Source organism: Tamandua tetradactyla, chromosome 1 (genome assembly GCF_023851605.1).
Source record: "Tamandua tetradactyla isolate mTamTet1 chromosome 1, mTamTet1.pri, whole genome shotgun sequence".
Lineage (NCBI taxonomy): Eukaryota > Metazoa > Chordata > Mammalia > Pilosa > Myrmecophagidae > Tamandua > Tamandua tetradactyla.
This window is the reverse complement of record NC_135327.1, coordinates 33,289,324-33,316,876: the sequence shown is the minus strand read 5'-3', so window position 1 is coordinate 33,316,876 and position 27,553 is coordinate 33,289,324. Positions and strand designations below refer to the sequence as shown.

The 27,553-nt window shown below is 39.0% G+C and overlaps 1 long non-coding RNA gene across 2 annotated transcripts in view; it reads left to right on the top strand.

The window, feature by feature from the left end:
* The window catches only part of LOC143644614 (uncharacterized), a 38,392-nt gene extending 11,934 nt beyond the window's left edge, over positions 1–26,458 (top strand). For both annotated transcript variants that reach the window (XR_013156789.1, XR_013156788.1), the window contains exons 2-4: positions 29–121; positions 18,304–18,455; positions 25,693–26,458. This is a non-coding gene — a long non-coding RNA (uncharacterized LOC143644614). The remainder of the gene's footprint in view (positions 1–28; positions 122–18,303; positions 18,456–25,692) is intronic.
* Positions 26,459–27,553: the final 1,095 nt, after the last annotated feature.

The following is a 27,553-nucleotide window of genomic DNA, read 5'->3' as shown; positions in this document are numbered from 1 at the left end:
GCTGTTAAAATTCTTGTTATTTTTACAGACATTCTACAGCTAAAAGGCATCAACTGTCAAATGCCTAATCACGTTGAAAATGAAGAACTTTTGACAGTTACTGTGCATCTTCATTCCTTTGGTAAGTTTTCAGAATTATTGCTTTTGTTATGGAGTGAAACTTGGAGCACAGCATCACAATCTGGAAACACAGCCCATCATTATTTGTGGTAAGGAGGAAACAATCGATAAGAACAACCATCTATAGACTCAGAAGGAAAAAAGTCTTTGTGGGTTGGAACAGACACCTGAATTGGATGCAGGTCAAGTGCCACCAAAGCAACAAGCGTCCTATGCACTTGGGGACAAATGTGGACTGGATGAATTTTTGTTTGTTTGTTTAAAATCAATCACTTGGTATGTTCTCATAAGCTATGTGAGAGATTGCTTTGTGGATAATGAAAACAAAATGACAGGCAGATAAATTTAGTTGCTGTTTAAGAAATCTTATAATGTATTCTCAATAGTATAAAGATCAGGGAATCACATAATTGAAAGAGCTGAAAACAGCATTAGCACCAGAGCTTATAAGGAAGAGAGCAAGGAAATCAACTGTGGAAAGCGGGAAAGGAGCTTAGTTAAGGCCAAGTTCCCTTCAGTGAAGAAGCTGGATGAAACTGTCCACTATGGAAGCCAGAGGATCTGGCTCAATGGTTCTCGGCCTTGGCTGTACAATAGATTCCCTGGGAGCTTTAAAGAATTCTGAGGCCCAGGCTATAGTCCGGATGAATATAACCTGAATGTCTGGGATGTGACCAGTTTGTTTTGAATCTCTCTGGGCAATTCCAGTGGGCAGTCAAATTTGAGGACCCTTGGTAGATATGCCCTTTCCTTCCCCCTGGAGTACAGGTATAGTGGCTTGGCTGTGTTGAGCTCCTATCACAATCCAGCCAGGGCTTTAACCTTGATGGTCATAGAGATACTTCGCTTAGAAAGTATTTGTGGCAATGGCATTGGAAGCAGTATTGTGATCCCAATGGCAGTGAAGTCCAGTAGGAGTAGGGTTGGTGTCCTAAGGAGAATGTGCCTCTTGAGTGACCTTGGTGTGTCTTGTCTAACATGGCTTCCATTGGTTCCTGCTAATTTTTCCAGCCCTGTTTTCTAGACTCCCTCTCAATTTTGGGGACTTCCTGATTTCCCACCAGTAAATATCATCTCTGATAAGTTAGAGTTGGTTTCTGTTGCTTGCAGTCAAGAATATACCAGAAAGGGCAGATGAGTAAAAAATATGGATTAAAAATACATAAATAATAGGGGGAACAAATGTTAAAACAAATTGAGTAGATTGAAATACTAGTGATCAATGAAAGGGAGTGAGTGGTAAGGGGTATAGAAAAAAATAGGGGGAACAAAGGTTAAAATATATTGGGTAGATACTAGTGGTCAATGCGTAGGGGGTGAGAGGCATGGTATGTATGAGTTTTTTTTTTATTTCTTTTTCTGGAGTGATGCAAATGTTCTAAAAAATGATCATGGTGATGAATATACTACTATGTGATGATGTCGTGAGCCATGGATTGTACAGCATGTATGGAATGTTTGTATGTCAAGAATGTTCGTGTTTGTATGTTGTTTTGGCTTGTTGATTAAAAACAAGATCCATAAATTAAAAAAAAAAAGAATAAGCCAGAAAGGTATCTTTATAGAATGTTTTTCTTGAAATTAGCAGATTGCAAACTACCTATTTTAACTTCATTCTAAGTAATGATATCCCAGGAATCCTTTTAGTTGTGTTTGTTATATTATTTTTCTGAATATGTATTAAAATAAATACTTAAGTATTAGAAGTAAAATATCATCTCAGTACTACCTAAAATTCTCTTACATCCCACCATCTCATGTGATACACTTTGGGAAAGGCTGAGGTATGATTCTTTCAGGGCAGTTAACAGAAAGCAGGTCTGGATAGCTTAATCCAAATAAGGAATTTATTGGAGTTTCTCATAGAACCAAGGAAGCCAGTGGGTAGCTAGGGACTTAACCAGGTTTGTAGCCCTTCTCTGTCCAGTGCTCCCAATAATGTGGGAAACTTTCAAGTGTTAGGTGGGAAGAGGTTCAGCTTTGGTCAGGAAGGTCAGGCTATGGAGTGCGGAGACAGTGCTGCCCCTGTCAGAGTCTAGAGGCAGTTCCCAGGAAAGGTTCATTGACTTGAACAAGGCACCTACCGAAGATGCACTTTTAACATTATAGGAAAATAGTCATACACCGAAACAGACTATAAATCAGACAGGATATGTTGAACTGCAAGTGACAAAAACCCAACACAAACTGACTTAAGCAAAAAAGGGTCCCTGTTGGCTCAGAAAACTGGAAAGTCTAGGAATGAGAACCAGCTTAAGCAACTGCTGGGTCCAGGGCTCAAACAATTTTAGGATTAGGACCCCCTTCCTCTCCTCCTCTCTTCCCCTCTCTCTGTTGCCTTCACACTCAGACAGGTTTCTCTACCAGGCATTCCCAGGAATTCTGGGATTCTTTGTCATCCTCAGAGATAGCCTTCTTGGTGTAAGAAACTTCTCTTTTAGTTTCAGCAACAGTCCTGGGAGAGATTCTCATTGGTTGGGGAGAAGTTATGGGTCCATCTCTGAATCAACCACTGTGGCTTGGGGGGCTTGGACTGCAGCACTGATTGGCCAGGTGGGAGCCAAGAGCTCACCCTGGGGTTGTGGGTGGGGCCAGTCTCAGGGGCTGAAATTAGGGGTGGGCTGGTGAATGTTTAAGAACCAACACTGGCGGGTGCATGGATGGTTCAGTGGTTAGAATGCCTGCCTTTCATGTGAGTGATCTGGGTTTGATTCCCGGACCATGCACCCCCGCAAAAAAAAAAGAACCAACATGGGGTGGCAGATCGGGACTCCTGACTATTACCATTTGCTGATTTCCACATGTAAACCCTCCCACCATGGCTGATTTCAAACTACCATATAATGTCAAATATCTTAGAAAACTCCTGAAAATTGAACATCTTTGTGAGCAATCAAGAGGTGGCTGTAGCACACCACTGGCTGAGACCAGGGGAAAGGCAGTTTCCTCCAAGAAAATCATCATTCTGGTACCCATACTAGAATAATGGAGAATGGCTATGGGCCTGAGAAACCAAGAGATTCATCCTAGAGAATACAGAAAAACTTCAGTTTATTTTGGTAAATATGTATTGGATGTATCTTCCCACAAAAGTGCTAGGAAGTAGGTTCTAGAAGTGAAATCATTGTTCCTTTATCACATATTTATCTACAAAGGACAGATATTGTTTTGATTTTGGGACACAGAAGGCTAACATGTAACAAAAGCCTGTAAAACATATGATGAGTGATGTGATAGAGGAAAAGAAACAGTGGCATAAAGGAGGGAGAGATGAGGTGGGGGGGGTAGTCTGGGACTGGATTTTCCACGACATATTTATGGTGTTGGGTTTTATCCTGCTATTGATGAGGGAATTATTAAAGAGTTTCCAGCAGGGGAAAAGGTGGCTATTAGACTGGTATTTTAGAATGATCTTTAGGGAAGCTGGGTAGAGAACTGACTCTACAGGAACCACACTGGAAGCAGTAGGAATCCAGGGAAGAGAATGTAGGGGAACATGCAGGTGGAACAGAATTAATATGGTGGCTGGTTGGATGGGAGGAAGAGGTCAGTCCTGGAGGACTCTCACTGTCCTGGTCTGGGAGGAGATTTATATCCTACGGGGAAGAGCAAAGCTTATACATAGGAGAGAAAGTTAAAACCTACATGCAAAAGAAGGGATTAGAATAGAATGTACCTCATTGATTTAACAGTATGGGCTAAAACAATTGGTGGTCAGGAAGGAGGGATATCAATATTGGGTGGCATAATTGAAGACAACTTCATGAAAGAGGTAGATGGAAGATGGCTTTAAATAATAAAGATTGTATTTCCAGAGAGAAGCAAAGACTCCAATGCAGATTCTGTGCCCACCTGTCTCTAACTTCTGGATCCAGGGCTCAAATATGTCAGCACTCCATCTCCTCTAGCCCCTCCTTTTGTCTTTTCCTCTGTGTTGGATTTATTCCCAGGCAGGCAAGGCACCCCCCTTTTTCTGCAGAAAAAGAAAAAGTCTCCTTTTCTCCCCCAGAAAAACAGAGTTTGAGAAGTAAAAATTTGAGATGTTGCAAGTATGAAAACTTATTTATTCTACCCTTCACAAATGAACAATAATTTAGCTGACTATGGAATTCTTATTTGGAAAGAAATATTTTTCCATTGTCATTTTGAAGGAATTCATTGATTGTTTTCCAGTTTTCAGCATGGCTATTGTTAACTGTGATGCTATTCTCAACACCCCTCTCCCCCTTTCTCTGGAAATCTTTTAGGATCTGAAATTTTATGATGATGGGATTTGGGGGATCTTTTATTGGGCTGGGTAATTGATAGGTTTTTGAAGCTCATGTTCTTTCATTTTGTGAAATTTTCTTGAATAATTTTTATGCTATTTCCCCATTTTCATTTATAAATTTTGTTGTTGTTTTATAAACTTACTATTATTTGGATGTTGTACCTCTAATTTTCTTCTTAATATTTTCTCTTTCATTGTCCATCTCTATTTTCTTTTTGTTGTACTTTATGGGAGAGTTCTCACCACCATCTTCCAAGCTATCTTATAAATTTTTAATTGCAGCATCGTATCTTTAATTTCCCAAAGCTATTTGTTGTTCTCTGAATGTTCATTTTTATGCATTTTATTCATGGATGTTATATCTCGTTGAAGATATTTCAGTACTTTGATGTTCTTTGTTGCTTGCTGCACAGTCTTTGTTTCCCCAGAGTTTCTTTTTTCCTTGTTTGTTTTCATCTCTGAATTCCATTTTAGAGGTTTTGCTCAAATATGTGTTGTTGTTTGGATGTCCATTTGTATTTCACAGTGAGGCATTAAAAAACAAACTCAACAATTTATGTCTTAGATCTTGTTGACTGCTGGGCCTGTGAATGGGGGGACTTCATTGTTTTATTGAGGGATCCCAAAATGCCAGTATTTGAGTTATTCTTTTTCTTGGACAGGCCAGTTTTTAAAAAGGAGAGGGCACAATGACTTTTCCATGTGGAAGCGAGGTGGTAAGAGCTGGTAGCCAGAACTGGGAGCTGAGTAGGGGAAGGAGGTTGAGGATCTCATTATCAGTGTGCAGACTTGCATTTTACCTGTTTGTATCAGAAAGGTCTCTCATTCTCACTCTCACTCTCACTCTCAGGGGTGACTCTTCAGTGGTGCCTGATGTCTTCTTTCCCAGGGTTTTTCTGGTTAACTCAAGCAGATATTAACACTCCTTTCTTTCAGAGGGAGATAGAGGAGGCTCTCCTTAGAGTCTTCCTGGTTGCAGCCCCATTCTGCATTCTGTGACCCTACCTTCAGAAGTAACCAGTGTCTCCTAGTCTTGAAGCTTCTCGGGGGCCTGGGGCTGGAATTGGCTTCTGGTTGGCTTCTGGCAACTATTTAAGCTCTCAGCTGTGGGAAAAAGCTGGAACCTCCTCAGTCACTTCCCACTTATTCATCTGCCTTCCATCTTTCAAAATTTGGCTGACATTTCTCCCCTGCCATGGTCTATTCTCCCATTTGCTTTGTCCTTGTAACTTTTAAATTCTGTTGCTGTCATTTTAGTGGAGTTTTGAGAAAGAAAGAAGAAAAACGGGTGCATTCGACCTACCATTTTAACCGGAAGTCCTTTAATATACTCCCTATCCATTTTTAATGTGTCTGTCCATTCCACATCTCTCTTAACTGCTGCTCCAGGTTGGTCAGACATCTCGATTGAGTTGCCCTTGATGACTTTCTTCAGGTGTTTTCCAGTTGAGTGTTTCCCAAGGTCAGAACTCACGAGCGCTTTGGGCAGCCCCTCACAAGCACAGTAATACCAGCTGAGAAGGCAGCTTGTTCTGCATAACAACTACTCGAGATTTCATTACTCCATTTCTTTTCTTATGGGAGAGGGGGGTGGGGTAAGGTCAAAAGGACTATATAGATCTTTGCAAGAGATTTTACAGTCTTCAAACATTGCAGACAGGAGCTAGGGCATAGCTTTCCATTTTGCAGATTTTATTATATTTTGAAAGGCTTTTAATTTTAATTTTAAAATAAATTGTAAAAACCTCAACAGAGCAGAGGCTCAACATGAACTTGCCTGGTCTCTCTCTCTTCTCTAGTCCTGTGCCGGCCTCTTCTGGGTTTGGTGTGTATCCTTCTAACCTCTCTTACTATGCATGTGATGACATCTTTTGTTTCCCTGTTATGTGCCAGGCACTGATATAAGGACTGACAGTACTTTGGTGAACAAGAAAGGCCAAATCTTTTCCCTCATGGAGCTTTCACTTTAGTGGATACACAAAGCTTTAGTCATTCAATGCACACACGTTCCACACCTACAAACACACCCACACCCACACTCACTGGCCATATGATACAGTTATTCTACAATCTTTCCATGTTATTACCTGTAGATCTCCTTTATCCTTTTTTAATGGATGTGCAGCATTTCATTATATGAATATATTATTTATTGCTTTCATCATAGGGATCATTTAGACTGTTTCCAGTTTTCTGCTATTACAAACAATGAATGAACAATGAATGGATCTACCTTTTTAATAGCTTCACGGAGATCCACAGGATGGGTCAATCCTGTTTTGTTCAAACATTCCCCTTTTGATAGACCTTTAAATGCTTCCAGTTTCTATTTTTTTCTTATACAAATGACTCAGCAAAATTGATATTGTACATTTAGCTTTGTACCTATGTACAAGACTATTTATACTATATACACATACACACACATACAAGTAGGATATTGGGATCAAATGGAATGGCATTATACATTTTGAAAGCTATTGCCAAATTGCCTTAAAAGAAGTTTGAATCTATTTACACTGCCAGCAGCCATGAATGAGTGTGTCTGGACCTGAAAGAGGTCTTTTAGACATGTGCTGTGATTTTTCATTTTCCCACCATTTCCCCAGTTAATTTAAATGTGACTGTTGCAGGACCATATGCATTCCAGTTACTGCCAGATTTATAGCATCTGAGATTTCTTATCAGATTCCATGGCACTAACTATTGTCTCAAAGCAACAAGGACATTGAAAACTTATCATTTTTCTTCTCCCAGACCTTTAATGAATGACCTAAAGAATGTTGGTCTCAGACCTATCTTTGAGGCAGTCATTTAAGGAAAAAAACAATCTAAGAAAATCTCCAAACCATACATCTATACATTGTCCTAAATCATTTTTAATCCATAACAAAATGTAATTCTTTAGTTCATATTTAGGAAAGTAAAGCAAATTTTATTTACAAGGTCATCTCTCTCCATTATCTCAATAAGCCTCTTCAAAGCATTTTGTGTAGGTTGAGGCATGATTTGATCATAAATGAATATGCATTACCAGACGTGAAAACCAGGGACTTCCAAGTGGGGTGATTAAGGCAGGCAGGGTTAGACACCATGATATAATGATGGTCACTCATGGTAACTTTCAGATGTTGTCTCCAGTCAACAGCCTTCATATTGGATAAAATATTTCCTGTAGGCTTGCTCACATTGGATCCTTGCTCTTTTAATGTATTTCTCTGTAAGCAAGTGCAAATTGTGCTTGACTTAACCAAGCAGCTCTACCTTAATTTGTTGGCAAGATGTGATGCGTAACCAAAATGGATTTTTAGGCTCGTCAAATGTCTGTTATGTGGTTCAAAAGCAGAGTGACCTTTATAACTGACATCAGTGCACTGTAAATCTAAAATTCAAGACCAAGATTGGAAATTCTCACACTATTTTCCTTTTGTTAGAGGAGAAAACAGAATTTGGCTGGACACATACACTAAAATTAGATTCTTAAATAAACAGCCCAGGCCTTAATAATTCATGCAAAGACATAGGGAAAAATGAGGAAAATAATTGAGCAATGGCAGGCAAATACCATGCCATTTTGTACAGCCTCAAACTAATCATCAGAACTGTATATCTCTGATATACAGGTTTATTAATGAAACAAAAAGGCGTCTACTATGGATAAATAATATATCATATGGAATTCACACATTCTATGTATAATAGAGATCAGCGACACCTATCAATTCATTTTAAATCAGGTCATGTGTATTTCGCTCAGTCTGCAGTTTGTCAATCTCTGCTAATAGAAGTGGGTTGCTGGGCTTCAACTGCTGGAAAGAAGCAGGCCAAACAGACAAGTATTTACAAAACAAACAAACAAAAACCCAACAAGACAAGCTCTGCCCTCATGAAGATGTCCAATGGTGATCTGTTTGGGCATTTATCACAGCTAATGTGGGGCTCAATTTAGAGGTTTAGTGAAAAAATTCATCAGTGCCATTAAGGAATGAAGACATTTTTGAAAATTTGCCTCTTTTTTTTAATTCTACAAACCTAATAGGATATTTATGACTGGATGAAAAAAAATTTGCATCATCAGCTTGAAAGAGTTGTCAAGGGAGGGTTACAAAGCTAGGGGCCAAAGGATAGTGGCTGGAAAGAAAGGCATAGATCAAAGTGCAAAAACTGGATTGGATAGAGGGTTTCTAAAAAAAACAAAAAAAAATAATTAGTAGTATCACATAAATAGGCATCATTAGCTGATGTGATGTCTATGTCAAATAAATAACAGTTGAAAACAATAAAACTCCTGGTAATGTACTCTGTTGCAATATTGATGGCAGCATGTGGGGACCATCTGATTGCTGTTAAACAGATGTGGCAATTAGCAAACCTTATGGTCATGCTGGTAAGATTATTATGCAACACGTTCTTCAGCAAAATTAGACGACTTCCTTCTTTGTGTGGCTTTATCCACATGGAGAGTATGGAGAGTTATTTAGTCTCTCACGCCATTTAAGCAATATCTTTAGCTAATACTGCCTACCCCTTATACAGATGTGTGAGTGCATATATATATGTGTGTGTATGTGTATATTTATATATCTTGATGCCTTCTGAAAGGTTTGGAGAATTTCAGAATTTAAACAAGAATAATATCAATTCAGTTGTTTAGCAGATACTTCAATTATAAGGGCTAATGGACAAATTGAGAGATAAAAAGATTTTTCTATCATGTTGAAATCCAATGAACAGTTTTCAATTAGGCTTAGGATATAAAAGGAAAAAAAGAAAGAGTCTTCTCCTTGATGTTAACATTGCTGAGAAAGATGAGAGGAACTCTGCTTTTTCATTATATGAAGAGATGCATATAATGTCACATATTTAAATTATAAATCAGGTCGCTATCTGCCAACTGAAAGCAATATCAATTAGAACTTAGGTGGATTAAGCTTTAAAATGCCTTATATTTAATGACAAAAGTATGACTGTTAATCTCCGCAGCCATCAAAGGGATAATTTAAGGCAGCAAGAAATCAGAGAATGATGTCACAAAAATAGGCCCTTGCAGCTTTTTGGATAGTATTATCGTAATTAATGTACTTCGAATGACTTTTTTGTGGGTTACGGGCTTTCACAAAAGCATTTATTGCAGGCATAAAATATAAAACTCTAAAGAGTGGGTTTGACTAGGGTTGACTGGAGGGTCCTTAGCCTTTCTGCTACAGTAATTCCTGTAAAATAATAGTTTCATTTACAGGCGCAATTTATAATGTTGAATTTATGCCAGTTCATCTGATATAAATCATGATAATAGCATGATCTATTGTATGTCACTTGAGTGAATGCAAATTAAATATCGTTAAATTAAAGAAAAACTGTTAAAATAACATTAGGTTGTAACCAGAGCTGTTGGAATTAAGGAAATGTGGGGGTAAGGCTGAAATTTCACTACTGTAGGACCTGATCTGATACTGGATGTGTTGCCAAAAGCAAATATATACACACAAATTTTTAAAAATGGTCACATGGAATTATAGCAAAGTCATAAATCCATCTCAGAGCATTCTTTCATTTTAACTTCCAAGAGCAGCACTAAAAATTAAGTAGCTGTTACTCTGTTTGGTTTTTCTTCCTGCAATTCTTTAATGTCTTATTCAGCAACTGTAGATGAAATTTAATTACTTGGTGTTTTTTTCTTCTTTTCTTTTGACTCATAGCCCCCCTCTACCTACTCCAGAGTCTGCCACAAACACCTTCAGCAAAGCTATTTTCTTCTCTAGACCCTAGCGTCCGTTTCAGTCCCAGAGAGAGTGCACAGGGGGTTAGTTGGTTAGACCCTTCTTGACTCCTTTCACTGCTTCTCTAGTGCCCCATCAAGAGGATGAATCAACAGCATCTATTACTGCTTCAATTGTATAATGTGGTTCTAGAAACCTTGGGTCATTAATAAACAGAAGTCATTGAAATACATCTATCAGACAAATCCACTTCCTCCCACACATCTGAATTCTTTTTATTCCATTTCAGAAGTTGATTACAATTGGTCTTCAAAGCCAATCAGAAGCATTGTGTTAAGACAAATACAGAGAGAGGTAGGCTAAGAGGAAACAGGAGCTACAGATAATATTATTTCTCTTTTACATAGAAAAAAATATATGTTGCAAACCATATCATCATGGAGCACACAAGGTAAGGAGTAAGTTGGAATTGTGGCGTGTGCACGTGTGTGTGTGTTCTGTTTCACGTTTAACTTAGCACATTGTCAGAACTCAATAAATGTTGATGGATGACAGGGTGACATACCCATTATAACATCAATTAATTTGCTGTCAAGAAAAAGTGGGTCCTTCAAATTATCCAGCCATAATTGCCTTGTCTTTGCTAACTTTTCCCCCCTCCATAACAGGTTATGTGAGTAGTTATCAACACATATGCCTCAGAAATATTCAATAAAAGGCTTCATTTCCCCCCATATGCTAGGATAGAAAAAAAGAGATATAATTTATTGTGGTGCCTGGTTTCCTGTTTTGATGTGAGCAAGTGGTTATCCTGATGGACCAAGTAAGTAGTATGGGGCTGTAAAAAAGAATATCTGCAGTGGTGCTGGCCATGCTAGATTTGAAGATGAACAGAAAAGCTAACATTTATTAAGCACTTGGTTTATCATGTGCCAGATATATCAACCGGGACTAGGTCCAGGGTGAGGTGATGGAGGCACTCAGCTGGGGTACAAAATTTGAAGGGGTGCCAAAAACCTCACTAATCAAGATAAATAATATTTTCATGAAATATTAAAAAAAATTAAAATCAGCACAAAAATGTAATTTTTATGGATTTTCAGTTTAGAAAAAAATGGTCATTTTTTTCCAGAACATTAAAGAAGTTGAAAAAATATTGAAAAGTAGATGTATCAAACATACAATATTACTGTACACTTAAATATTTTATTTTTGCCCCAAACAGAATTCATTATAATTTTACATTTATGGCTTTAAAGGAAGGCTACCCATTAGTACTATTTTCAAAACACTTCAGGTAAAAAAAAAAATTACAATTAAAAATTACATGTAAGCGTGAGTATAGGGATTCACATTTTCCCTTGTGCCTCAGGCTTTAAAAAGCCTCCTCAGGGTAGTGTATGGATCCTGTTTTGATGTAAAAACTTGATATTTTGTTTATTGTGGATTTTTTTTGCATTAGTTTTGATTTTTGTAAATATTGCATTAAATATTTCTATCTTGATTGCTGAGCTATTTGGCATCCCCTTAAGTTCTGCACTGAGGTGAGTACCTCACTGCCCTGACTTAGTCCAGGCCGGGGAGGCACTTTCCATGCTATCTCATTCAATCTTTCAATACATCCATGATGCAGGCATTATTAGCAGGCCGATTTTGCAGATGGAGAAACTGAGCATGGATTCAGTTTCCGCGCCCTGCCCCCGGCCCTTTGGCATTCGTGCTTCCCCAGTATACCAGGCTCCTGAGACTTCTGCCCAAAGGTTTTCTAGAGCGGCCTGCCAGCATGGGAGAGAGGGAGCCGTGTCGCGGTGCTCAGCCCCGGGAGCAGTGCTCAACCCGTGGCAGATGGGAGGCACGTGGTAAACACCCCAGTTCCGAGCGCCTGGAACCCGGGCGGCACTGGGTCCCATTGTCTCTGCAGCAGCCTCTCCTGAGTGCACCCTCCATGCCGGGCTTCCCTTCTCCCCCACACTGCTTCCTGGGAACGCTTCCCGAATGAACTACCCTCATTCAAATCCTGTATCAGGGTGTATTTCTGCGGAACCCTAGCAGATGCGCTGAGGCACAGAGACTCCGATCAAGTAACCCACCAAGTTGGAGAGCGAGAATTCAATCCCAGGACGTCTGTCACCAGAGTCCATGTTCTCCCTGTGGGCCAAATTCGGTGCGCTGTCTCTTTTTGTCCCGCCACGAGCTGAGTATTGTTTTTTTTTTTTTTTTTACATTTCTAAGTGGCAAAAAATCAAAGGAAGAATCCTATTTTGTGATATGTAAATATGATACCAGATTTAGGAGGTGAAAGGATAGTTCAGTGGTAGAATTCTTGCCTGCCATGTGGGAGACCCGGGTTCAATTCCCGGCTCATGCACTCCCTTCCCAGCCCCCCACTCCCCCAAAAAAATGATGTGAAATTTCAGTTTCCCTAAGTACCATTTTATTGGAACACAGTTACTCCCATTTGTTTACATGTTATCTGAGGCTGTTTTTGTGACATCACAGTAGTCAATTGGTTGCTGTAGAGGTGAGATGGCTGGTAAAGCCTAAAATATTTATTATGTAATCCCTATCAGAAAAGTTCTACTGCCTTTCTATCCCAGCTCTATAACTTTTTAGTTGGGTGACCTGAAATAAGTTCTTTTACTAACTTCCCTGAGTCTCAGATTTTGCAAATATAAAATGGGGATAAATAACTACTCTCCTATAGTACTTGGCAAGACAATATTGGAGGTAGTATTTTATAAATCTCCTAGCACACAGTTAAATATAATAAATATACAGTGTAAATATAATTTCTATTTCTACCAAAATAAGTTTTAGGAAAATTACTAATTATTGAACTGTCCCTTAGCCCATGAAAGCCATATTTAGTAACCGACAGATTTTGCTGGTTGTGGCCTGGGATAATGTGTGGAGTTTATAGGCTGTGGTGGGTCTAATTACCTGCTAGATGCAGATTCCTTCAAAGTTAGGCAAGACATGGAAAAACAAAGAAAACAAATGCATAGAAAGAAAGCCTTATAGAAAATGTCAGGAGTACTATGTGAGCAACTGAAATCAATATTCAAAATGCTTGCATGTCTCAATTTTTCTTTGTTACCATGTCACTATTTTGAAAAGTGTAAATTATACTTGCAAAAACTTAATGTATGCATATATATGTATGCAAGTATACAACTTAGCAGGGTGATACAGACAAGCACAACTGTAGGTTTTGCTTAGAATAAAAGGCAGAAGCAAGTGGCAAAAACCATTTCCTTACCAAGTTGAGCTGTGGGTCATTCCAGCAGACCCTTGTTCGGGACATATAAACAGATGTATGTGAAACCTCGGTGGTGCTTCCTACATTTCCCTTGAATCCATCTCCTGTCCTCCATCCCTTAGGGATTCCAAAAACTGGTCTCCTTCCCTCTAGTCTAAAAATAAGTGGCTGGTATTTGCCTCCCAAGGGCATTTGATAATGTCTAGAGACATATTTGATTGTCACACCTGGGGTGTGTGTGTGTGTGTGTGTGTGTGTGTGTGTGTGCTATTGGCATTTAGAGGGTAGAGGCCATCAATGCTGACAAATACACTATAATGCACGGGACAATTCCCACAACAAAGAATTGTCTGGGCCAAAATGTCAATAGGGCTGAGGTTGAGAAACTCTGCTCTCGTCTTTCCCTGCAATGGATTCTCCACACAGCAGGCAGAGTGATTTTTGTATCCTAAAATCTATATCCGATCATGTCACTTCCTTGCTTAAAGCCCTTTATTGCATTCTCCTTGCTTGTAGGGTAAAATTTGAATCCTAATACATGATTACAAAAACTTCCATTGATGTCTCTTGCCTACGTTTCCCCTCATCTTTCGACTACACACTTCTACTCTATAATTCCATCATATTGTTCACGAATAGGACTTTGCATAAATTGTTTCATAGGTTGAGGCATGCCTTCACTGTCGTCGTCTTCTTTTTCTGGTCAATGCCTGTGCACTAGTAATGCCAAGCATCAGCTTCAGGTTACATGGTAACCATATTTCTAACAGTATGCTTAATCCCTTGTGATGCTTAATTGCTTGTTCACTCAATTAACTACACTCTCACCTAGACTAATCTTGGAGGGCGGGGATTGTGACTTTCATTCTCGATATTATACGTACAATGTCTGGAACACAGAAGGCCCTCATTAAATGTTGTGATAATATTGATTTGTAATGTAATTTTATCAACCGAAAAATGATGAAGGGAAGGAGAAGCCCAAAATGGTGGAATCCGAGCAGTGTAAATTCACAGGCTGTCTTGGATTCTTTGGAGGAAATGGATTCTTTGGTGGAAAAACTTATTATTATTTGACTATAATAAGTTTACAAAATAAATTTCTAAAAAAATCACTAGATGATGGACAATGTCACTGTCAAGAACTGTGAAATGTCCAAGATTTTGCCCTGCTTACAAGGTAACAAGTTACCCTGTCATGGTTTCCTAGATACACGTAGAAGACACAAGACTCCTAGGTCAGAGACAAAGAGGTTATTACACACTGCGGTCAGTGTTAGCTTTATGTTTGTATCTATTTCCCTTGCCCCCGAGGCCCACAGGGGCAGTATGCAGTGGCCCAGGTAGATGCTGCATACGCAGTGGCTTTGTGTCACATCTGAGAATCCCCGTGCTTCGGAAAGCTCCAGTTTTATAAAAAGACTTGGGGCAAATTTGTCCAACCTTTGTCCAAGAGGGATGAATTACCTTTATTATCCTTATCAGGAAACAAATCTGCTTTCTGCTTAGAGGGAGACACTATCTCTATTTTTCAAGGCTGTTTCGCTTACAAATATCCTTGAGAAGGTAGTCTGGGAAAGCTGCCACAGACACGTAGAAATGCCATGGAGAATTACCATCCAACAGTCAACCAGGTGCATGGATGTTGGGTGGCTGATGTCTTAGAATGAGCTTTAAAATCAACTGTTTTTCTACCATTCAAAATGAGCTAACAGTTCCTTGTATTCATTTACATGCAAGATGGGGTGAATAGAAAATATAGAAACATTCCTCAATTTTTCTGTATTAAGCTATTCTCACAAATTCATAGGAAGGATGTGCAGGCAAACATTTGAAAATACATTTCTCTGGAAATGGCACCAGGCTTCCTATCTGTCAAGTCCTGTGGATTTTATCTTCTACATGTTTCTTGAATTTATCCACTCATCTTCACCTCCATTGCTGCCATCTCCTTTAGGTGGCCATTTTCTTTCTCTCACGGGGAGTATAGCAATAACTTCCTCGAAGGTTTTCCTTTCTCCTCTAACCATTGTTTAGCTAACATCTAGAAGGCTAGCTTCCTTATCTCTGAAATGGGGACAGCAACAATGTCATGCCATAGAATTTTGGGGAGGATTACATGGGATTATGCCTTGACATGTGGTGAGGACTCAGTAAATGTGAGCTCTTACGTTTATTACTTATATATGCACAAGTTTTGAATTAGTATTTTCTGAGTTTCTTACAGCCAAAATAGACTATGAGGCAAAATCTTCAAAGTGAAATCACTCCTTGTGAATGGATTCAAGTATGGCAAAGCATTTTTCTGTTGCAATCCCTGAGTTGAAAAACAGCTATGCAAAAGAAAAAAGGGGAGTTAAAATTTGGAGAAAGGGTAAATTAGATCAGTCAGTGCTTACCTTCAAGAAAAAATAATTTGTACTACTCTTCTATTATCAACCAACCCTACTTCACTGGGGTTGAACATTTGCTAAGCACATCAGAATACATTTTTAAAAATGATTTGAAAGCTCTGCTCTATTCTGTGATTAATTGACAATGTTTGAGCCAATACAGGAGGAATAAAGTTACCACATCACTGTATGTATGTGAGATAAAATATACAATTAAAAATATTTATTACACTGATACGGAAAAGAATAACATGTTAAACAGATAAGCATGTAATAATGCATATTTTTCCCATAAAATTTAATTTATCCCTTGGGCTGGGCATAAACTTTCTCCTTGAACAACTTGCTTTCCAACTATAGATTGCTGAGCTAAACTGCTTAGTTTTACAGCAAATTGATCACTACTGTAATATTTCAGGAGCAAAATGATCCTCACCAGTCAGTTTGATTTCAAAGGCCAAAATTTATAGTTTTGTTCCTGATTTAGTGATAAGATTTTTTAACATATTGAGCCTTTTATCACCTTCTATCAGGACATGGAGTTGAACTTACAAATGAAAAAAAAAAAGCCCAACAAAAAAGCAACCATAAATAATATAGTACAGAATGACAGAAGAATTTAATATTCCCTTTAGACCAGTGGGAAATTACTCAGATTTCTGTCCTTGCAAACATACGTCCTGGTCTCTATGGAAGACATATTATGCAATCTTTATGCTCCTGGAAAAAGAGTCACAGACAATGCTGGAACTCAAAACCACAAGTACTTTGCTAAAGCATAAAGGAAACTTTATTATATGTATGCTCCCCAGTGTCTCAACTCGATTTTATTCCAGGCAGATAAAATGTAGTTATTGGACACTTCTGAAATGTTGAAAATAGGTGCAGACATTTAATGATGGGAAAGTTCATGACTCAGTAAAGATTACTCCCTAGCTGGTAGCTTAGGACAGAAAACTATAAAATCAAATTATGATAATCATAGGAGTCAGGAGAAAAATGTAGGCCCACCAAGCTCTATTTACTGAATTTTTGAATTCATTATACACCACCTACTTTGGAAGCACTGGGGACAGGTTTTCGGTAATGTCAGTAGATTTGCAAAGTAAAATTATTTTGTGATTACTATGGTGAACTTTTAGAAAACAAGTTTTGAATGAAAGGACTGGGTCTAGATGGGACATGCAGTAACAGAGAACAAAGACAGTCTGTTTACATCCAAAATATACCCACACACATCTGGAATTTACTTTTTGAAGAGTTGGTTTGATTTTAAACTGGTGAAAACAGATGTGTTTTCTTGTGTTTTTTTTTTACCACTAAAAATCATTGTTTTCCCAAGCAACATTTCTATCTTATAGCAGTGTCTACCTGTCCTGACCAAAGAGAGTTAAACCATTGATCTGGGTTTTAAATAGGACTTTGAGCTGCAGTGGTCTATTTTATCACATGTAACTTACATGTTGAGTCAGCAAGGCCAAATAAGCTTCTAGTAGACATCAAATCTAGACAGCTGGGGTCTGCAAGGTTATTTTTTCAAACTTCACTCAGATCTACGTTTTAGAGCATGGACTGACATTTTCCATCTGTGATATTAAGAATATCTATGCCTGGTCAGTGCCATTGACTGACAAATCCTGTTGATGATTTTATATGGAATGTCAGCCCCTGCTACATCAAATCACACAGCAGCTAGCATTTTATGAGATGGCTTTAAAAAATATATATATGCTTGTTTACATTTATAGAGTTATGTACTTAGTTTTATTTTAATTTTTAAGAAACGTTTCCCCCTACCATTCTGTAATATTTAAAATAGTTATTGCCTCATAGCAAACAGTCATGAAACCTCACTGACATACAACATAAGCATTTATCGCTCTTGCTGGGGACTGGCCAGCCAAGGGGCCCTGCTGACCTTGCCTGGTTGCTCACATAGCTGAGGTCAGCTTTGTCTGTTGGCTGGGCCACTGGATGACCACGTGACTAGCCTCTGCTCCCCTCATCCTCTGGCAAGCTTGCTTGACTTGGTCTCGTGACAGTGGTAGCAGGCCGAGACCTGTCACTTCTGTTTCATTGTATTGACTGAAACAAGTCACAAGGTTAGCCTGGATGCAAGGGGCTCTACCTCTTTTAGCAAGAGGAATGGCAAAGGGATGTGGCAAAAGGTACAGACCTGGAAAGGGGTGAAGAATTGGGGCCATTAATTCACCTGTCCATAGAGCTCATTAATCTTCACAATATGCTATGAAGTGTGTTATAATTCTTGTCCCATTTCGCAGGTGAGGAAATTAATGGATAGCCTAATAATAGGCTAAGTAACTAACTAAAGGTCACCCAGTCAATAATGGTAGAACCAGGGGTTGAGAGAGTCTGGGCTCTTAACCACTGTGCTAGACAGTTTGATTATGAGAAACATAAAACGGTAGGTCGTTCACTCAGGCTTTTGAAAACCATACCCCATCATGGAGGAATGAGCATAAATGTTAGTCCACAAACCAAGATGTGCAATACAACTTTATTTTCTATATCTCAACTTAGTTGCTGATTCAGTGCTTCCATTCTGCTTCTGGTGGAATAAGTAAACTGATTCTTCCTGGAGGATTACTTCCTATGGCGGACTTTTGTCATTGTTTTGGCTGCTTGGCGTCCGAGCTTCCATCCCATGTCTGAGGATCCCTCAGCTTTCAAGGGTAAGTTTGCTTCCCATTGCTGAAGATGCAAAGGGCAGTTATGTGCTTTCGCAGTCTCCGTGGCAGTTAGGATTTGGGCACCTGACTTAGAATCAGCCAGCCGCATGGCCCAGTACCAGATTCTGGATAAGAAGGAAGGAAAAAGTAGGGATCACACAGAATCCATTCCGGCTAGAGGTAGTAGCCACATCGAGTTTCCAGGGCAGGGATAGAAGTTGTTCCATCAGTGTCCAGTGTTCAGCACCATTGCCCGCAGTAGTATAACGTCAGCATCTGTGCCCAGCACTGGTAGTGGGGATGCCGTCCTGGGTCCGGGAGTATAGCTCAGTTTGGGGCACTGTTCTGACTGCAAAGCAACTAAGCCTGATTCCTTTGACCTCTTGGGAGATTCTGTGAGCTAGACAGTAATTAAAAAAATTTTTTTTTGCATGTTCAGGCTCCAGGAATCTAACCCGGGTTCCTGCACGGCAGGCAAGAATTCTACCACTGAGCTACACTTGCACCGCCAGTAATTTTTCTTTTATATTTTAATTGAGTTATCTTCACATGCATACAGTCCATCCGAAGTATGCAATCTGTGGCTCACAATATCTCATAGTTGTGTTTTCATCACCATGATCATTTTTTAGAACATTTGCGTCATTCCAGAAAAAGAAATAAAAAGAAAAAAAGAAAAAGCTCATACATCCCATATCCCTTACCCCTCCCTGTCATTGACCACTAGTATTTCAGTCTACTCATTTTTTTTACTTCTTATCCCCCCCCTATTATTTATTTATTTTTGTCCTGATTTTTTTACTTACCTGTCCATACCCTGGATAAAGGGAGCATCAAACGCAAGGTTTTCACAATCACACGGTCACGTTGTAAAAACTATATAGTTATACAATTGTCTTCAAGAATCAAGGCTATTGGAATACAGCTCAACAGTTTTAGGAACTTCTCTCTAGCCACTCCAATATACCATGAACTAAAAAGAGATCTATATAATGCATAAGAATAACCTCCAGGATAACCTCTCGTTTCTGTTTGAAATCTCACAGCCACTGAAACTTTGTTTTGTCTCATTTCTCTCTTCCCCCTTTTGGTCAAGAAGCCTTTCTCACTCCCATGATGCTGGGTCAGGGGTCATCCTGGGAGGTCTGTCCCACACTACCAGGGAGATTTATGCCCTTGGGAGTCACGTTCCATGTAGTGGGGAGGGCAACGAGTTAACCTGCTGAGTTGCCTTTGAGAGAGAGGTCATATCTGGGCAACAAAAGAGGTTCTCTGGGGGTGACTCTTAGACATAAGTAGGCTTAGCTTCTCCTTTGTAGGAATAAGCTTCATAGGGTCCCCAAGATCGAGGGCTCAGCCTATTGAATTGGTTGTCCCCACTGCTTGCAAGAATCTCAGAAATTCCCTGGATGGGGAAGTTGAATATTTCCTCCTCCCTCCCCAGTCCCCCAAGGGGATTTTGCAAATACTTTTTTATTCTCTGCCCAAATTACTCTGGGATTTATCAGAGCATCACACTAACTTGTACAAACCAACAAGATTTCATGCCCTATTCAAGATTCCATGTAATTATGGTGTTCGAATAAACTGACAATACAAGTTAAATTAGATAATGTGCTACTCATAATATAAATTTTCCACCAAATTAACATCTCTCCCTTTGGTCTCACACATAAATTAAAGTTTGAAAAAATGGACCATATAATCTTTTACCCTGTATTCTGATTTACCTTAGTCCTATCCAGATCAGCTTCCTTCATATCTCTGCTTGAAGTCTGATCCCTTTTTCAACAGTTCCCATATGGAGTAATGCTGACTTTCATAGCTTCAGAGCTCTAACTCTGAGTCTCAGGTATCACATAAATACCCAAAGTTTCTGGGTATGATCATGTTATATACAAATAGCTCATTATCTTAGAATTTAGAATTCACAGTTATACCTCCTGAATAGATGTGACTGCTATAAGAGCTTATAATCTAGGACCTTTTACAATAGGCCCAACCTGATAACCCATGCCCTCAACTTCAATTCTCTGAGTTTGTATATTATAGATAGTCCGTATGAATGAGGCATGATGATATTTGTCTTTTTGTTTCTGAGCCCAGCCCTTTCCTGCTTTGTGCCAAGGGTTTGGAGGCTTACACCGTGTGCGGACGTCAGAGGTGGTCCCCTTGGCCCTCTGGCTTTGGACTACCGATTCCTGCAGCATGACCATGGCTGTATTTGTCCTTCAAGACCAGCAACTTTCTGCCACCTCTCTGACATATTTGGGTGAAAGGATTTTGGGGAAGCTACCTCTGGCCCCACCTGCCTAGACAAGTGATGTGATCATTCATTTTTCTCTTGGAGTTTGCTTCCTCTTTTGTGGTCCATGGAGAAGTAGATCATCCTCTGTTGAAATCTCCTTGAACTAGTAGAACTTTTTGCTTATCTCTTTCACTTAAAGTTTTCTTTCCTACCTTTGGAGGAGCTCTTTCTGTGCTGGGAAAAACCCTTTTCTTAGCAATTTTGATTGACATCCTTTGGATTTGTTTGCAAACTTCTGCTTCTTCTTTTTTTAAATCACATTTGTTAATCAGGGATAAACCTTCTTTTTTTTTCCTTATTTAGTCTCTGTAAGCTTATTAACAGGGGTTTCTAATCTCTCTTGTTTGGAGAAGGGGGATGGAGGAGAGAGGCTGGGAAGGCAGGAAAGTTCCCATTTAGTGATACCGTTGTGAAATGGCTCAATAGTCTCTGACCCAGCACATGTTTGTTTATTTATTAATTAATCTATTTTTTTGCATGGGAAGGCACCAGGAATTGAACCCGGGTCTCCGGCATGGCAGGCGAGATCTCTGCCTGCCGAGTCACCGTGGCCTGCCCCCGGCACATGTTTAAAGCTGACTCTTCCCTCTGAACATTCTCACAGGTTCTTTTGAGATTACCGTCTCATCTTTGGAGAATTCACATAGGAATATTTCTATCTATTTTAATTCCATTATACCTGGCTTGGGGGCCAAAGATTTCCCTTGACATCCCTTTCTTTACTCAAGATATCCACGTATGCCACATGTTGTTCAGGGGACTTACAGGTATATAAGATCATTGACTTGCAGGGTTTAGAAACAGACATGTTGGAACTAGGTCTCTTACATTCTGCTCTGTGGTCTTTGAGACAAAATCTCCATTGGCAGTTAATTCTCCCTGCCGGTTACAGGAACCTAGATTCCCTACTTCTTCCCCATTCCAAGTCACTTGTATGCCTTCTCTTCCCATTTTCAACGCTTTTGTTTGGGGGTCAAAAGAACTCCCTCCTGCATGTATCTACAAACATACATCCAAATCGTTTTGCCTCATGTTTAGTCCTATGATTCCCAAAGTTTCTGATTTTGATTTGGGAGAAAATGCCTCAATGGAGTACTAATGAGACAACAGTAGTGAGGAAGCTGAGCTTAAAGAACACAGAATAGTAGTTCAAGACATACTGCTGCCACAGCCCTGGATTAAAGAGTGATGGAGGGCTTTTCAGAAGTGTTATTTTAGCTGGCTCTGAAGGATAAGTAGGAGTTTGCCTTTGAGATAAAGTAAAGAAAACAGATATTCCTGACAAAAGGAATGGGGCACCAAGGGGTAAGTTATCTGATAGCAAATAAAATGCTTGTGAAATGATTGTAGTGAAGACATGGCTGGAGGAGTCTTGACAGTGGACTTGTGTGTCGAGCTGAGGAGCATGTTCACTATCCAGTAATCCATAGGGCGCCTTTGGAATATTTTAGACAGAGGGGTGACATGGCAAGGTTTATGTTCTAGAAAGTCAACTAAACCAAGGGGGGGAAACTACAAAACTAGTAAGGTATCTATCGAGAAAGCTACAAAAGGTTGGTGAAGGGAATAAAGGGAGCCCTTTAAAAATAGAGAGCTCTGTCATCTTAAGCTCTTGGCTGCTAATCATAATATTTGTTATTATTAGTTGGTCTGATTTTAGTCTATATTTTTTCCTAATTACTTTTCTTCTAGATGTGGGAGGAGAGAAAGGAGTTAATAAAATATCATTAAATGTTCCCCGTTCCCTACTGCTCCCCAGTGAATAGAAGGAAAGTTGAAAAAACAAAACCAAACCATTTGGGCTGTAGGAATAAATGGGAAAAGAGAAACTCTCCAAAAATATATATGACATGATTATACTTTTGTAATAATAATAAAGAGTACATATGGTGGCATTAAAACATGCATAAAAATGAATTTGGAGGACTATACAATGAACAATTAATACTGGTGTTTTGATTCATTTTCAAGTATTATATCTATACTGTTTAATATTTTTTAAAACAGTGAGTATGTATTGCATTCGAATCAGAAAAAAAACAATAAAGATATTTACATTAAGAAGATGTCACACAAAATACAATCCAAGTCCTTACCAGGCCCCTCACGGCCTGCCTGACTCAGCCCTCACCATCTCTGACCTCTTTTCCTTTCTCTCGTCCACTTGCTCACTTCCTTTCAGTATCTTGGCTTCCTGTATCGTCCTTGACTCCAAGCACCTTTCCACTTTCCAGTCTTTTTTTTCTGTTCTCTCTGCTGGGCACATTCAGCCAGATAGCTGCATGGGCCCCTTTTCCATGACCTCAGATAAACCTTCCTTAAAGTCTCCATTTCCTTAACGTGCATTATATTTCTCCATAATACTTACCCACCACACTATGTCATGTCTATTTATTATCTGTCATCTGTCCTCCTCTCTCTCAATTGTATCTCTCATCATCTCTGTCCATCACCTCTCTCTCTCTCATCTACCCACCTATCATCACCTTTTCTCTCTGTCATCTCTTCCTATTTATTTATCTCTCAACTGTCTAATAACCCATCTACATATTATCTAGCTATCATCTCTCTCTCTAACCTATCATCTGTCTATCTATCTAAAATGTTTAGTCTCAACTTCGGAACTATTGGCATTTTGGGTTGGGTAATTCTTTGTTTTGAGAGCTGTCCTATGCACTTCCCATGCATGTTTAAAAGTATCTCTGCATCCCCTCCTCACACCCCATTGTAACATCCAAAAATATCTCTAGTAATTGCCAAATGTCTTCAGTGGGGAGCAAAATTCTTCCTCTTTCCCCTTTGAGAAACACTGCTGTAGGAGTAATTCACAGTTAAATACCTCTCTATCTTTCTAAAAATATGTAAAGCATCATATTGAGGTAGACTAGGTAAATTTTGATCTGCTTTGCTATTAGAAATGAGGTGAAAATTCTGTCATGGACTCTTATACTTTAATGAGAGTTACTCAGATCTCAGCACCTTGCTACATTTTAGTTATCTTGTTTAGTATAAATGCAATCCAATTTAATCTGCATATAAACACATGCATTGCATATTAAAATCAACATATTATAAACATCAGGCTGAATGCTTTCTTGAAGAGGCAAACTAAAAAAATTCATGCATATTAATATTGCAGATAAGCCAATTATTGCATGGAGTAGTAAATAAAAAACAATATGATTAATCTAAAACTGGGAGCTTTATAAAGCAAAATATATGATATTAAGATCAGACTGCTTTAGAAACAATATTATGAAACCTTGCATTTTACATGTAATTTGTTTGAAATTAATTTCCCAGAGTGCTATCTTATTTTTGTTTCACCTAGACCTACACTAATAAGTTTTATGAAACATTGATATTACTTAAAATCACAACACAGAGAAGAAACCATCTCTCTGTTCTTAATTGAGGCAAACCACACTGCTTAACTTCACAGTTCTCAAGGCCCCAAGGACTTCCAGGTATGCTGGAATTCTTGATTATATGTTGGAAGAGAGAAGTGATGCAGATGGCATGGCTTATTAAACAATCTACTTTCTTAACTGCAGAATGATAGTAATAACCTTTAAAATAAAAATAATATGATTTTTGAGCACAACTATGTGCCAAGCCCTGAGCATTGTAATTATTTAATTCAGTCCTTATAACTGCCTGGGAGTTTGGCATTATTATTAACCACATTTTACAGAAGGGGAAACTGAGGCATTAATCTTCCCAAGATCACATACAACTAGCAAGAGGTGGAGCTGGGCTCTGAACCCAGCCCTGTTGGACTCCCAAACCTCAAAACCATTAACTCTAAAGATAATTAGCAGCTTAATATGTTATCTGAATGAAGAATAAGCCTTCATTCTTATTGAATAGATTTTCTATGTTGCCAACGTGCCAGTTTGTGCATCTTTTTATATCCTCATTCATAATATGAATATTCACAACATCGAGTGGACTCTAGCAGAGAAAAATATGCCATGGATAAATTTAAAACATACACACTAAGCGTAGGAAAATGGTAAGGGAGATCTATAGGAGAAGGCTCTTGGAATAATCCAGCATGGGAAGAAGACTGCCTGGACTGTGGTAGCTGCAAAAGACAAGAAGAGTAGAGGATGGACTTCAGAGATCTTTTAAGAAGTAGAGTGGACAGAACATAGTGACTGGGACATTGGAGGTGAGGGAGAGGAAGGAGTGAAGTATGGTACTCATGTTTCTGAGTTGTGTGACTCAGTGGACAGCACCCTTCATTGAACTGGGAGGAGAAGGTTGGTGTAGTAGTTAGAGTCAGGTGTCAACTTGGCCAGGTGAAGGTGCCTAGTTCTATTGCTGTGGACGTGAGCCAATGGCATGTGAACCTCATCTGTTGCTGATTACATCTGCAGTCGGCTAGGAGGCATGCCTGCTGCAATGAATGATGTTTGATTTAATTGGCTGGTGCTTAAATGAGAGCGCTCAATGTAGCACAGCCTAAGCAGCTCATCATACCTCGTCTCAGCACTCACAGCTCAGCTCAGGCCTTTGGAGATGCAGAAAGAAATCACCCTGGGGAAACTTGTTGGAATCCAGAGATCTGGAGAGAAGGCCAGCAGAGTTTGCCCTGTGCCTTCCCGTGTAAGAAAGAACCTCAGTTGAAAGTTGGCTGCTTTTCCTCTGAAGAACTATACTTAACTAAATAAATCCCCTTTTATCGAAAGCCAGTCCATCTCTGGTGTGTTGCATTCTGGCAGCTAGCAAACTAGAACAGTTGAGTTCCCATTTTTCCATGTTGGGGTTGCAGTGCCTGAGGGATGAGGTGACAATATTCAGACAGTGAGATGAGTGGATGGCACCCCTAGGCTACTTTTCTTTCCACCCCTGGAATCGGGCTCCTTGTCCAGAGTGTAAGCTCTTTGAGGGCAGTGTCCAAGATTTATCCATCTGTGTCTCCCCCAGAATGAATGACACACACTGCTGGTACTTCAAGGAATAGCAGTCGGAAGAGCCAACATGAAGAAACATGATGCAGGTCTACCTTTGTCTTGCACTTGCCTTCCTGGGACACATCCGGTATTCTTCTCCTCACAACGTTTCATTGATTGCCTTCTGCTGAGATCATTGTATTCTAAGCCACATCACTCTCTCCATATTTTACTCCTTCTTATGCTTCAAGACCTATTACAACTTTCACTTCTTCCGTAAAAACTCCTTCTAAGCTTCCCCCGTTCACCTGATATAACAGCTTTCTCTTTTCTGCTTTTGAAACATCTTATTTGTAGCCTTTGAAACTCACCATAAGTTGCTTTCTATACTGATTTATGCTCTAAGAACCTGTTGTGGTACCTGAAATATTCTAGGCAGGGAACATTTGCTATTCTTATTACATATTTGAATCATACACACTTTAGACTAAGGAGTACAAATTTAAATGCATGCAGCAGCCCGCTACATGCTAGCAATGGATCGTGAACAAGCCATGCCACTACTTTGAGCCTCAGTTTACTGATCCATAAAATGGGGATCATAATACATATTCTGTGAAATTGTTGTACAGAGTAAATGAATTTGAATATGCAAGGACATAGAAAATTGCCAGACACATAATAAGAACTGTATAAATATTTGCTGTTATTATTACAGGACTCTACTAATAACAGTAAATGAATTAAATTGGCTGAAATTGAGAAAATTCTTTTCTTGAAACCCATGGCTCTGGCTTTTATTTTCCCACTTTTGACATGATATGGGTATAAGGAATGTTATATAGGTTTCTTAAATCCACAATCAGGAAAATAGTAGCATAAGTATGATGAATGGTAACGGAAGCTCTACTTCTATGTCAGAGGGCAAGAGGGAGGAATGGAAACTGGGGAGAACTGGAGAGAGCATACCCTGTCTAAAAGGGGCAGCTGCTGTTCAGGCCAACCATTGCTGATGTCAGATTGGCATGTTTTTAAAGAGAAGCCAAAGTCTGACTTTTTATATGAGCTCTCTTAATTTTTAAATGTTGGCAACTAAATAAAAAGTAAAATTTAATACATTCTGCAGTACTATAATATGAGGGTCAAACAAAACATATCTATAGGTCAGCTTGGCCCCAGGCCCCTGGCCGGTGTGCAGTAGGTAGGCAAGTACACGTTAAACTGAATTGAATTTTGGTGTAAGAACTCTGGAGGACTTGCTAATCTTGAAACCGAGCTTATGCTTTTAAAAAAAATGATTCTAAGGATATCATCCATTGTTGCTATCTTTTTTTTTTTTGTCTTTGTGTGCACATTGGTGTAACATGCCCTGAATGCAGAAAAGGAATAAACTAGGTCATTTACTTGGACAGTGAAATTCTCTGAAACAAAAGCAGCAAAAAATTGATCATTTTCCTACTGAAGAAGCAGGAAAACATCCACCCCAAACATCCACACAATTTAATGGAAGAAAACCCAGTCTGAAAAAAATGTTAAATTCATGCATTTTAAAAGAAGAATTTTTAATCACATTAATTTAAACAGAAATCCTAAATCGGTTTTCCTCTAAGAACACAATCAACTGCTTAGTATCCCTAAAGACAGCTTTGGTCTCTACAAGGAATGCAGTTATTTGTTTTTATTTTCTTCCCCTTTGCCTTCTGGATGTTTTTTTTCCCTTTCCATTTTATAGAATTTAATAATGGGTGAAGTAACAAATGAGAAGATAAAAATATTCCTGAACACTCTAGGGCATACATGGGTATATAAACAGATATTGTAGCTATTCCCTTAAATTACATCATTTGCTCTACAATTTGACTTTATAATTTGAACTCCCTGCTTACTACTAAATT